Source organism: Pipistrellus hanaki (genome assembly GCF_964339955.1).
Source record: "Pipistrellus hanaki genome assembly, chromosome: X".
In the NCBI taxonomy this organism is placed as follows: domain Eukaryota; kingdom Metazoa; phylum Chordata; class Mammalia; order Chiroptera; family Vespertilionidae; genus Pipistrellus; species Pipistrellus hanaki.
The window spans coordinates 77061698-77071434 of NC_140524.1; the positions used below are offsets into that span (position 1 = coordinate 77061698).

The following is a 9737-nucleotide window of genomic DNA, read 5'->3' on the forward strand; positions in this document are numbered from 1 at the left end:
AAGAGACTGAACATAAACTGTGCACCTATGGATGAGGACAATGGGGGGTGGGGAAAGGGCAGAGGGTTGGGTGGGAATCTGTTGGAGGGGAGAAAAAATGAGGAACATTTGTAATAATATGAACAATAAAGATTTATTAAAAAAAAAAAGACATGATGCCTGAAATTTGCTTTAAAATATGCCAGCAAAAATCAAAGGAAAAAATAGATGCAAAAAAAGGTCATAATGTACATCCAAGTTAAACAAGAGAGTAAACTCCCAATGTTAAGGAAAAAGATAAATTGATAAACAAAAATATTCCCAGAGACAGAGAGACATTGAACAGACCTTTAAACTTCAGAAGGAAAGCAGGAGACTGGGGGGAAGAGATCCACCAAAGGACTTTCATATGTGCCTATAAACATAACCTATGGACACAGATACTAGGGGGGGTGAGGGCATGTGCTGGGGGGTGGGGTGGCTGGGGAAGAATCAATGGGGGGAAAAGGATATATGTAATATTATATGTAATACTTTAGATCATAAATAATTTTTTTTAAAGTATGTTTACAATTGTGAGTACATGAAACAAAGAGATTATTCTTATATTAATAACTAGAGGCTCAGTGCACGGATTATGCGCCAGTGGGGTCCCTCAGCATGGCCTGTGGGGATCAAGCTGCAACCAGCATCTGACATCACCCGAGGGATGTAGAAGTGCACAGGCAGAAAGTGGCTGGAGAGGAGCTGCTCCCACTCATCTTTGACCATGCTCATCCAGGTCAGCTGAGGATCTGTGTGTCCCCCCCCCCCCCATCTTTCACTGCCACCCCTCACATCTCCTGATCTGCCATACCCAGCTATGGAGAAGTGGGCCCCTAGGGCGGAGTTCCCGTATCCTCAGTAGGGGTGCAGATTGAGGCTCAGAGGAGTGGGGTGAGTGCCCGAGGGGTACTCAGGGCAGATTGGGGAGTCATGGTAGCTGCATGGTGAGGCCTCCCACTTCAAGTGCCTTTTTGCAAGTCCTGGGATGGCTGCAGTCTGATAGAAGGAGGCAGGAGCTAGGGATGGATTTCATGATATCTTTTTTCCCTTCTTTCATCCCTCAGTCTGGAGCAGTATTTGGGGAGCAATGAAATTTGGGCCAATGGCCCAGCCTCCCAATGTGAACTGCAGCTTAGCCCTACCTGTTGCGATCTTTCATAGACTCAATTGCCTGTTTCTCTTTTTGACTGTCCAAGTTAAGTGCACGTCATAGTGACTGGTTGACTGGTCATTTGGTTGTTCATTTGCTTAGGCTTTTATATATATATATATATATATATATATATATATATATATATAGACTAGAGGCCTGGTGCATGAAATTTGTGCACAGAGGGGGGCGGATTCCTCAGCCCAGCCTTCACCTTCTCGAAATCTTGGACCCCTACAGGATCAGGCCTAAACCAGCAGTCTGACATCCCTCTTGCAATCTGGTACTTCTGGCTCCTAACCGCTGGCCTGCCTGTCTGCCTGATCTCCCCTAACCACTCTGCCTGCCTGCCTGTACCCTAAATGCTCACCTGCCTGCCTGATCGCCCCTAACCACTTGCCTGCCTGATGCCCTAACTGCTTGCTTGCCTTCCTGATTGCCCCTAACCAATCTGCCTGCCTTCCTGATTGCTCCAACCACTCGTCTGCCTGCCTGATCACCCCTAATTGCTTCTGCCTGCCTGCCTGATAGCCCCTAACTGCCTCTGTCTGCCTGATGTGTTTATCTCACATTGATGTTTCTCTCTGTGTTTCCCTCTCTCTTCCACTAGACTAGAGGCCTGGTGCACAAAATGTGTGCACAGGGAGTGGGGAGGGGGTTCCTTAGCTCAGTCTACACCCTCTCGCAAAAATCAATGGAAAAATATTTTCAGGTGAGAATTAATAAAAACAACAACAAAATAAAAATAAAACAACATAAAAAACAATGGGGATCCTCTCTGTATATACTGATATGGGAAAATCTCTAGGATATATAAATAAATGAAAGAGAGTTAGAAAAAAAAGAATATCTATAGTGTAATACCTTTTGAATAAAGGATGGAAGTGATAATGGCATATATCATCATTTTCTTTATTTACATATAAAAACACTGCAAGTATCCACAAAACTTAATAAAAGCACTAGTTGTTGGATATAGGGAATAGAGGTGCAGAAGGGGAAGGGATATAAATGGAACTTCTGATTATAAACCTTGATTATTGCTTTAATTTTGAATCACTTGAATATATTATGTTATCTGAAACAACAGAAATAAGAAGTATTTTAAAAGAAAAAAGGTAATTGCTCCACAAGTCTTGCACATTTCATACAAGCAGATTTAGTTTCTTTTTCTTTTTCTTTCTTTTTTTTTTTTTTACTGTTTTCCCACACTATTTTAAATGCAGTTTTCTATAATACTCCTTAGTCACTTCCATAATTTTTCTTTCTTGTCAGTCATTCCTACAAATCTATGAACTTCTTAAGTGTACGAGTCTTGTGTTAATGCATTTCTGTCTCTTTCATAATGTGCACCATGCCTCACATTTGCCATTAAATCTTTTCAGGTCCACCTTGTCTTAATTAATATTTTCCTGTAGCATCTTACTTTTGTCCTCTTTGTTGTATTTTGTCACTAGATCACATTAAAATTATTTACTTAGTTTTGTTTGTTTTTATCAGATGGTGAACTCCTAGTGATTTATTAGGTATTCAATTAAAATAATGAACTGAGAGGCCTTAAAAATTTATAAATAATTGCTATATAATTTATAAGTTAAACTATGCAAACACTATCACAATACTTAATAATATGTAAAATGATCACTCTCTACTAAAATAATGGAGTTTCACTAGTGGAAAATAAGAAACAGACCTTTAAGAAATCTTTGTTCATTACACTGATGCACTTATTTATGAAGACCCCACACATAAGGGTATATAAACATCTATTAAGCTGTTTTTAAAATATCCTTTTGGCTTAGGTTGTAATAATTTTAATAATTAATTTTGAAAGTCATTAAATATATTTAGACAGACTGCTATAGACTATGGGGCAGAACAACATTAATAAATGAGACTTGAAGTTCCAAGACTGATGGAAATATTTTCCTAGAGCAGGCAGATTCTTTGAATGTATGAAAGTTCCTAGCCGAAATTTATTTATTTATTTATTTATTTATTTATTTATTTGTTTGTTTGTTTGTTTGTTTGTTTGTTTATTCATTCATTCAGCAAATATTTTTTGAGCAACTGCTATGCTAGGCATTCTGAAGTATTAAGATATGAGTGAAATACGGTCTTTGTCCTCAGGGAGGCAGTATAGCATAGTGGTTAAGAATATAATTAAGTAAACCTACTTTTGAAATACCGCTTCTCTACATGACCATGAGCAAATTAATTAAATACTGTGCCTTAATTTTGTCTTCTGACAAATAGGGCAATGAAAGCCTATTTCACAGGCTTTTTATGAAGATTTAGATGAAATAATGTGCATATAGATTGTACACATGCTTGGCATATAATAACCACTCCAAAAGTATTTATTTGCATTCTTGTCTAAAAATAGAATTGTTATTTTATACAGTCTGCTTTTTTTTTTTTTTTTTATAAGAGTAGCATTCATATGCTTTATTGTAGAAAGTGACATCATTCTAAATATTTACTTGCTACCACACATGGTACTTTTATCCTAATTCTCAGGCTCTATGAGGCATGAGAGAACAACTTCTTAGAGAAGTGAGGATATTATTAAATGAAATTGATAATTATTGGTACTCTTAATAAGAAAAATAAAAGAAAACTGATGATTAGAGAACACATGTTATTTATTTGAATGATAAAGGGAATTCTTTTTTTATTTTTTATTTATTTATTTATTTATTTATTTATTTATTTATTTATTTTATTAAAAAATATATTTTATTGATTTTTGTACAGAGAGGAAGGGAGAGAGATAGAGAGTTAGAAACATCAATGAGAGAGAGTCATCGATCAGCTGCCTCTTGCACACCCCTACTTGGGATATGCCCGCAACCAAGGTACATTCCCTTGACCGGAATCGAACCCGGGGCCCTTCAGTCCCCAAGCCGACGCTCTATCCATTGAGCCAAACCGGTCCCGGCATGAATGATAAAAGGGAATTCTAACGAAGATTCTAAATGTATTTAAAAGTATTTTGAAATGAAAATGGAGACTATTAAATGTCAGTATGGGTTCACTAATAATATACTACGCTAGACCAGTATACTAGTGTTACCTAAACTGGTATCCCTCAGAACAATGAATGCTAATAGGATACTGCTGCCAAAATTATATATATATATATATATATATATTTCTATGACCAAATAAGTCTAAGACACAGGAGATTAAGCAAAGTTAAAAAAATATGTCTTTACATGTATTCACTTAAAGTCACCATAGGACTTTTCAGAGTTTTAATACACTATATTGTGTTACATAATCCAATAAGTAAACATAGTATGTAGTCTCTCCAAATGTCAGCATAACTACAAGGTCAGGCAAAAGTATGTTTACAGTTGTTCATATGGAAAATACAATGATTACTAAATAATAGCACAAGAATAAACTCTGTTTTGCATACTTGAAACTGCAAATGTACTTTTGCTCTACCCTATATTGTGAAGGTTGTGTATATTTGCATGTGTGCCCGTGCATAACTTATCAACAGTACTCCAAACAAACTAATGTTTTATAAAATACTAGAGGCCAGGTGCACAAAATTCATGCACGGGGTGTGTGTCCCTCAGCCCAACCTACACCCTCTCCAATCTGGGACCCCTTGATGTCAGGCTGCCTGTTTAAGCCCGATACCAGGATCAGGCTTAAGTGGGCAGCAGGCCATCCCTCCCACAATTTAGGACTGCTTTCCTGATTTCCCCTAACCACTTCTGCCTGCCAGCTTAATCACCCCCTAACCACTCCCCTGCCAGCCTAATTGATACCTAACTGCTCTCCTGCCAGCCTGATTTCCCCTAACTGTCCTCCCCTATAGGCCTGGTCACCCCTAACTGCCCTTCCCTGCAGGCCTGGGTCCCCTCCCCCCAATGCCCTTCCCTGCAGGTCTGGTCGCCTCCAAGTTCCCTCTTCTGCTGGCCTGGTCACCCCAACTGTCCTCCCCTACAGGCTTGATTGCCCCCAACTGTCCTTTCTTGCAGGCCTGGTCCCTCCCAACTGCCCTTCCCCGTTGGCCTAATTGCCTACAACTGCCCTCCTCTGCAGGCCTGACCCCTCCCAATTGCTCTCCCCTGCTAGCTATCTTGTGGTGGCCATCTTGTGTCCATATGGGGGCAGCTATCTTTGACCACATGGGGGCAGCCATCTTGTGTGTTGGAGTGACAATTTGCATATTACTCTTTTATTAGATAGGATAGTTTTGAAAATATGGTTCTAGTTTAGTTTTCTTTTTTGTTTTGTTTATTTCAAGGATAATTTTTATTACTTTTATGTACAGAAAAATTCAACAATGTACACTTAGCCCAGTTTGCTGGCCAGTTGTTTAGCCTTTCACTTTTCCAACTTGGCAATGTGAGCCAATGACTTTGGATTCAGGACATTGCCTCTCCAGTGGCAGCTGATCTCATCATATCTGTTGTAATTGGTCCATATAGCTTCTACCAGCTTAGCCAGAGCTCTTTTGTCTTCCAAGTTAGCCTGTGTGAAGGTGACAATGGTGACAGTGGTGCAGATGTGGAGATGTACCAAGCTGGTCTTCCCCTTGACAATGCAATAAGAAACCCCATCTTATAGCACAGGGCAGGCAGGAAGACAGCCATCTCAGTGGAATCCACATCATGTGCAATCATTATCAGATAGACTTTTTTGTTCTCCACCAAGGTGGTTACAATGTTAAACCTTGCTCAAAGGACTGGTGGCCTCTTGTTGGATACATCACTCTTCGTCAGTAGCTTTCTTCTCAGCCCAGGCAAACAATTTCTGCTTCTTTTCTTGCTCTGTCTTTTATCTGTACTTGTGTGACAGTTTAACCAGTTGAGTAGCTGTTTGGTGGGCCAAGGACTGGGTGAACTGGTTAATGGAAGGAGTAACTTGCAGATATTTATATAGAATTGCTGCCAAATGTAGTAGGGTCATTTGACAAAGCAGGTGAGATACTTTTTGGGCTGAACGTCCTGTTCAATGCCAAAATTCTTGGGCCTTTTCTCAAACAAGAGATTTATTACCTTCTTGACTTCCTGCTTCTTTATGACAGCAGGGTACTTTTCCCCCCTAATCTTCCTTCCTTTCAGATATTTGGATGGCAGGAGGAGAGCTACTTTAAGTTTCTTTATAGATTAATAGATTAGTAGAAATGGGAATAAGTAAACATATTGTATTTTAACTAGGATCCCAGCATGCAAAATCGCGTGCCCCTGCCCACACAAGTGCACAATCCCGCCCGCCTGTGCTGGTCTTTGGTTGTTATAGTGTTAGGGCCACTGGGTTTTTATAATATAGATTTTTATGTCATTTAAAACAATTCATTTTATTAATCTAAGGTGGAAAAAATGTTTTCTAGATCAGTCATCTTTAAATATTTTGCTTATATAACATTTAAAAGAATTTTATATACCCTCATACATTTTTAAGTGAACACCAAACATTTTTTTCACTCTGATTTCTAAATTATTTTTTAAAAATTTTGGATCGCAGCAGCACACAATTGGCTTCATCATAAACATTTTCTATGACCTATTTTTTTTCATTGGTCTCATAGATGGACTACTTTGAGCCATTTATTTAGTAAATCATCCTATATAATAAAAGCTTAATATGCTAAGTGTCCAGTAATCTGGTCGGCTGTTCAACCAATCAAAGCATATGTTAATGATGTGTTAAGGTTGCTTAACTGTTCATTATGATGTGCACTGACCACTAGGGAGCAGACACTCTGACCAGTAAACCTACTTGTTGCTTGGGTCTGGCCGACTGGTACTGAGTGAGACAGGTTGGACATGCCCTGGAACCCTCCCATAGTCCCTCCCTGGCAGGCCAACCTCCTGCATCCCTCCCTGGCCCTGATTGTGCAGCAATGGGATCCCTCAGCCTGGCCTGTGCCCTCTTGCAATCTGGGACCCTTTGGGAGATGTTGGAGAGCCAGTTTCAGCCTGGTGGCAAACAACCAGTTGCTATGATGCGCACTGACCAGCACGGGCAGATGCTCGATATAGGAGTTTCTCCCTGGTAGTCAGTGTGCTCCCACAGGGGAAACATAGCTCAGCCAGAAGCTGGGCTCATAGCTGGTGAGTGTAGCAGTGGTGGTGGGAACCTCTCCCACCTCCACAGCAGTGCTAAGGATGTCTGATTGATGGCTTAGGAGGGGGGAGCAGGCCTAAGCCATCAGTCAGACATCCCCCGAGGGCTCCCAGACTGTGAGAGGGCACAGGTCAGGCTGAGGGACATCCCTTGAGTGCATGAATTTCGTGCACTGGGCCTCTAGTTTTATATAATATAATAAGCATGCACAAACCCAACACACAAAAATAAAAGGTAGATCTTAAAATTAACTTGATATTTAACCATATACTTTTCTCCCACCATTCCATTACCCAGATTCTGCTACACTTAATCCTGTGTTCATTGTTTCCTGGATTTCTATTTTATTTAGCTTTATTCAATTTAAATGCATTCATACACATATGAAAAGATGTTTGACACCAATAATCATCAGATAAATGCAAATAAAAACAATTATAAGATGTCACCTCACACATGCCATAATGGTTATCATCAATAAATCCATAAATCATAAGTGTTGGTAAGGATGTGGAGAAAAAGGAACCCTCATGCACTGTTGGTGGGAATGCAGATTGGTGCAGCCACTGTGGAAAGCAGTATGGAGTTAATCTCAAAAAATTAAAAATGGAACTGCCTTATGACCTAACTATTTCATTTCTGGGAATATATCCCAAGAAACCTGAAACTCTATTTTGAAAAATATATGCACCCATATGTTCATTGCAGCATAATTAACTATAGTAAATCATAGATTTAGAAGCAGCCCATTAGTAGATAAGTGGATAAAAAAATGGTGGTACATTTACTAAATGAAATACTACTCAGACAGAAAAAATAAGGAAATATTATCTTTTGCAACAACATGGATGGGCTTGGAAAGAATTATGATAAGTAAAATAATCCAGTTGGAAAAAGACAAATATCATGTGATTTCACTCATTTGGAATTTAATGAACAAAAGAAACTAATAAACAAAATAGAAACAGATCCATAGATAGAGAACAGAGGGAGGAGTTTGGAGGGAAAGGAGAAAGGGGGGAAGGGATTAAGCAAAAAAAAAAAAAGCACAAACAAACAAACAAAAAAACCCCAACAAAACCCACAAAACAAACAAACAAAAACCCTATAGACACAAATAACATTATGGCAATTACCAGAGGGAAAGAAGGTGTTAGGGTCAGCCTGAAAGGTTGAACAGAGCTGAGGTAGGGAGGTGGGAATTGAGAAAAGAAAGAAAGACAGGAAAGCGGGGTTGGGGGGACTACAGGTAGCCATTGACCGACTGTAGCAAGTTTATTAACTGCACAATGCTTTTTATACACAAAACACTGAATAGGACTAGGTGGTCTGTCAAGAGGAATGTATTCTTTGTTCCTCTTAATCTCTAAGGGAGAGACAGAGCAGAAGGACAAATTCTTGGTACAGCATATCTCAGTAAATAGTTATAGAATGAGAGCAAGCCATGAAAGGTTGCTCTCATTCTACTGATAGTAGCCATCCAAACAAGTCTGGGAAAACTGTGTGGGTAGGGGGCCAGCCCTGCTAGCCCCCTCGAATGCAAGGACCTTATCAGCTTACACCCGGTCTCCAACAAGAAGGGTGGGGGAATATGGAAGAGACCAAAAGGGGATAAATGGTGGCATAAAGAGGCTCTACTTTGGGTAGTGCACACACGATGCAGTATGCAGAGGATGTATTATATGGTTGTACACTGGAGACCTGTATGGTTTCATTAACCAATGTCACCCCAATAAAAAAAAAGAATGTATGGATGTACATATTTAAATGGAAAAAGATAGCAGAAACCAATACCCATGCATGTATGATCACTTGATCTTTGACAGTAGTGCGTTATAAAGCAGTGGGAAAAAATTGTGCCCCCCAGCCCCCAGTTTCTAGTACTAGAATACTTGAATGTCTACTTAAAAATTTAAATGTGATACATATCTAAAACCTTACATACAATTAAATTCCTGGTGTATTGTAGCTTTAAAAATAAAAAGCACCACAGAGATTTTCCTAAAATATCTTAAATCTGGCCTCAATGTGCCCCATCTCTCTCTCTAAGTGAATCCAGCCCTGGCACTGACAGCAGCTGGCCTTGGTTCGAAGCTTGGACTCACCTGGGCACTTCCAAGTCCAGCCATATGCAGATGGCTTTCTAGCTCATGCCAGGTGGTCCCAGGCAAAACAGAGGTGGCAGCTGACCATTACCTGCACCTCCTGGAAGACCCCAGAGCCAGTGAACAGCTTAATACCACACTGAAGCATCACCATTCAACCACCTCCACAAGTAACACACTCAAGGGCCAGACTCAGCAGGTACCAGAGACCCTCTGAAATAAGTCATGCTCTATGGGGTGAGTCCCTATTCAGCTGATCCTCCATGGTGGTTGGAGGTTGGTGGTCACAGTCATTCCTTATAGGTAGTCAGCCTGGGGGTAAATCCCTCCATTGATGTGCCAATAGCAATCAAAGTTAAACTTAA

The 9737-nt window shown here is 39.9% G+C and overlaps 1 pseudogene across 1 annotated transcript; it reads right to left on the minus strand.

The window, feature by feature from the left end:
- Positions 1-5488: 5488 nt before the first annotated feature.
- LOC311614863 (large ribosomal subunit protein eL8-like) lies at positions 5489-9526 on the minus strand (annotated as a pseudogene). The gene is made up of 2 exons: positions 9464-9526; positions 5489-6297 (listed from the first exon to the last, which is right to left on the minus strand). The product of its transcript is annotated as a large ribosomal subunit protein eL8-like (transcript).
- Positions 9527-9737: the final 211 nt, after the last annotated feature.